The sequence below is a fragment of the Stomoxys calcitrans genome, chromosome 1, assembly GCF_963082655.1.
Source record: "Stomoxys calcitrans chromosome 1, idStoCalc2.1, whole genome shotgun sequence".
In the NCBI taxonomy this organism is placed as follows: Eukaryota; Metazoa; Arthropoda; class Insecta; order Diptera; family Muscidae; genus Stomoxys; species Stomoxys calcitrans.
Genome location: NC_081552.1, coordinates 41,633,606 through 41,637,982, shown reverse-complemented (window position 1 = coordinate 41,637,982; position 4,377 = coordinate 41,633,606). Strand labels below are relative to the sequence as shown.

At 35.8% G+C, this 4,377-nt stretch overlaps 1 long non-coding RNA gene across 1 annotated transcript; it reads right to left on the bottom strand.

The window, feature by feature from the left end:
* Positions 1–349: 349 nt before the first annotated feature.
* On the bottom strand, positions 350–2,695 carry LOC131994183 (uncharacterized). Its single transcript, XR_009396513.1, has 3 exons — positions 2,681–2,695; positions 672–833; positions 350–607 (listed from the first exon to the last, which is right to left on the bottom strand). It is a non-coding gene; the product is annotated as an uncharacterized LOC131994183 (long non-coding RNA).
* Between the last annotated feature and the right edge of the window lie 1,682 nt (positions 2,696–4,377).

Sequence of the window (4,377 nt, the reverse complement as noted above, 5' to 3'; positions counted from 1 at the left end):
TTCCTCAGCTCCTGGAAGCTGCAATTTTTGTCTAATTTGGCTCAAATTTTGTACATGGTGGTCTGTTATGACTTCCAACAACTGTGCAAAGTACGGTTCAAATCGGTCAAGTACATGATATAGCTCCCATATAAACCGATCTCCCGATTTTACTTCTTGAGCCCTCACAAGCCTCGATTTTTATCCGATTTGGCTGAAATTTTGCATATAATGTTCTGTTATGACGGTCTCTAACTAGATATAGCTCCCATATTTTAGCAGAATCCATGATGGTGGTTTCCCAAAATTCGGCCCGGCCAAACTTGACACGCTTTTACTTGTTTTATTTAAAAATCAAAGTCTTCATTAGGGTTTTTTTTTACAAATTTTACTTAATTTTATTAGTTACGTATTTATGACACACATTCAATATAAAATTCATGTGAAAAGTGGTTATTTTTATTGTTTAAATCAGAAGATTTAGTTAAGCCCACAACACCTGGGAGATCATGAGCTTAAATGTCATCTGGAGTGGAGATTATAAACACGCGACCAACACCCTGAGGTCCGGGTGCTATGGAGGCCACAGTAAATATAAAGGCAATGACAAAAAGACTCACTAGTATAACTGTAGATAAATTAGACAAGAATGGAGAATTAAATTTTTGATAATATTACAAACAAAATTATACCTTTAGCCATTTTCTACTACTCGGCGAATGATGGAGTTGTACATTTTTATAAGTCGTGAACTGGGCTACTTATCGTTTAAATGGGATTATTAGCCATAAAAATTACGCTGTATGTAAATTTTTTAATGGCATTTGATAAGAAATCAATTTTGTAAACCACGACTAGACAGAAACATGAAACAAATAAGTTTTTTTTTATTAATTTTTATGAAAATGTTTTTGTTTTTTTTTTTTTCAGATAAAATCCTACTAAAAACTAAATGAAAAAATTCTTTTTAAATTCGTCAATGTGAAGATGAGCCAATTTATATAAAAATCAATTAGTCAGAGAGATTAAACAAGTAAAAGAGTGTTTTTTTTTTCGATTGCCCCGCATCTTAAATGCCCTACGATATGGATCGCGTTATTTAATATGTTGTGCGTTTGCTTTTTATGGGCAGAATTAACAAGTAAAAAACGTGCAAAGTTCGGCCGGGTCGAATCTTATATACCCTCCACCATGGATCGCATTTGTCGAGTTCTTTTCTCGGCAACTCTTCTTAGGCAAAAAAGGATATAAGAAAAGATTTGCTCTGCTATTAGAGCGATATCAAGATATGGTCCGGCTTGGACCACAATTAAATTATATGTTGGAGACCTATGTAAAATGTAAGCTAATTCGAATAAGAATTGCGCCCTTTGGGAGCTCAAGAAGTAAAATAGAGAGATCGATTCATATGGGAGCTGTATTAGGCTATAGACCGATTCAGACCATAATAAACACGTACGTTGATGGTCATAAGAGGATCCGTCGTACAAAATTTCAGGCAAATCGGATAATAATTGCGACCTCTAGAGGCTCAAGAAATCAAGATCCCAGATCGGTTTATATGACAGCTATATCAGGTTATGAACCGATTGGAACCGTACTAGGCAGAGTTGTTGGATATCATAATAAAATACGTCGTGCAAAAATTCATTCAAATCGGATAGGAATTGCGCCCTCTAGAAGCTCAAGAAGTCAAGACCCAAGATCGGTTTATATGACAGCTATATCAGGTTATGAACCGATTTGAATCATAATAGGCACAGCCAAGATCGGTTTATATGGCAGCTATATCAGGTTATGAACCGATTTGAACCATACTTGGTACATTTGTTGAATATCATAACAGAATACGTCGTGAAATATTTCAGTCCAATCGGATAAGAATTGCGCCCTCTAGAGGCTTAAGAAGTCAAGACCTAAGATCGGTTTATATGGCAGCTATATCAGGTTTTCCAGTGATTTGAGCCATACTCGGCACAGTTGTTAGATATCATAACAAAAAACGTCGTGCAAAATTTCATTCCAATCGGAAAAGAATTGCGCACTCTAGAGGTTCAAGAAGTCAAGACCCAAGATCGGTTTATATGGCAGCTATATCGAAAGATGGGCCGATTTGAACCATACTCAGCACAGTTGTTGGATATCATAACAATACACGTCGTGCAAAATTTCATTCCCATCAGATAAGAATTGCGCACTCTAGAGGCTCAAGAAGTCAAGACCCAAGATCGGTTTATATGACAGCTATATCAGGTTATGAACCGATTTGAACCATACTCGGCACAGTTGTTGAATGTCATAACAAAACACGTCGTGCAAAATTTCATTCCAATAGGATAAGAATTCCGCACTGTGGAGGCTCAAGAAGTCAAGACCCCAGATCGGTTTATATGGCAGCTATATCAAAACATGGACCGATATAGCCCATTTACAATTCCAACTGACCTACACTAATAAGAAGTATTTGTGCAAAATTTCAAGCGGCTAGCTTTACTCCTTCGGAAGTTAGCGTGCTTTCGACAGACAGACGGACGGACGAACGATACAGACGGACGGACATGCTAGATCGACATAAAATGTCGCGACCATCAAGAATATCTTTACTTTATGGGGTCTCAGACGAATATTTCGAGTAGTTACAAACAGAATGACGAAATTAGTACACCCCCATCTTATGGTGGAGGGTATAAAAAAGAATAACCGAAGGTAAACAAGTAAGAAGGCATTAATTTAGGCCGGGACGAACTGTACCACATAATATACAGGGTGGCTGATGAAAGCCGCTACCAAAAAAAAATGTAATAACTTTTTTTCTATTTAATAATAATAATTTAATAATTAATTTAATTAATTAATTAATTAATTTAATTAATAATAATTTAATAATTAATTTAATAATTTAATTTAACATGAATAAAAGAAAAATGTATTCCATACACCGAAAAAAAAATGTAGCAATATTCATCATTGTAGCAATATTCATCAGCCAGAAGGCATTAAGTATATAACTTAATGCCTTCTTACTTGTTTACCTTCGGTTATTCTTTTTTAGTTCTTTTAATTAAATTTTATTTAAATGAAATTAAATTAAATTTTATTTTTTCAATCACGAAGTTTTGCTTTTGTTTTTCTACCGTGTAACGTTTACCTCCAACATATCAAACGTTAGCCATTAATGTAGTATTATTGAACGTAACTAACTTTGTCTATCGTAAACCCATTAGTAGCTTCGTCTACGGTAAAAGGACCTTCTTTTTGTTGTAAGACCAAAAGCTGTTTAATTGCAAAAATGATTCGATGGCCTCAAACGATTGTTCGAGTACCAGACCAATAATTATTCTCTTGTGTCTCTCTAACTTGAGCGAAAGGGTGAGTATTTGAGCGAATAGACCAGTTTTTGGAAAAAAATACTCGATCTGTTGCACATTACTTTGTACTTACACAAAAAAAATAATCCCATAGGCTTGCAAATAATTCCAATTGTGTGCTCGTCACTGATGTTGACACACTCTCACACACAACACTTTTTATACCCACCTACATAGGATGGGGGTGTACTAATATTACATTTGTAACACCACGAAATATTCGTCTAAGACCCAATAAAGTATATATTGGGTTGCCCAAAAAGTAATTGCGGATTTTTTAAAAGAAAGTAAATGGATTTTTAATAAAACTTAGAATGAACTTTAACCAAATATATATAAATGCCATTTTGTTTGATAACCTTTTGCCATCTTCCTGGCAAATTTAGTATTCCACGCTTATAGAACTTCTGGCCTTTATCTGCAAAAAACTGAACCAAGTGCGATTTTATAGCCTCATCATTGCCGAAAGTTTTACCATTTAAGGAGTTCTGCAAAGATCGAAATAAATGGTAGTCTGATGGTGCAAGGTCAGGGCTATATGGTGGATGCATCAAAAGTTCCCAGCCAAGCTCACTCAGTTTTTGGCGAGTGACCAAAGATGTGTGCGGTCTAGCGTTGTCCTGGTGGAATATGACACCTTTACGATTGGCCAATTCTGGTCGCTTCTCCTTGATGGCTGTATTCAATTTGTCCAATTCTTGACAGTAAACATCCGAATTAATCGTTTGGTTCCTTGGAAGCAGCTCAAAATATACCACACCCTTCCAATCCCACCAAACAGACAGCAAAACCTACTTTTGGTGGATATCAGCCTTTGAAGTGGTTTGAGCTGGTTCACCATGCTTGGACCATGATCGTTTTCGACTAACGTTGTTGTAGGCAATCCATTTTTCATCTCCAGTTATGATTCGTTTTAAAAACGGATTGAATTCATTGGGTTTAAGGCGCATATCACAAGCGTTGATTCGGTTTGTTTGTGGTACCCAAATATCAAGCTTTTTCACCAGTCCAAGACTTTTTATGTGATAAT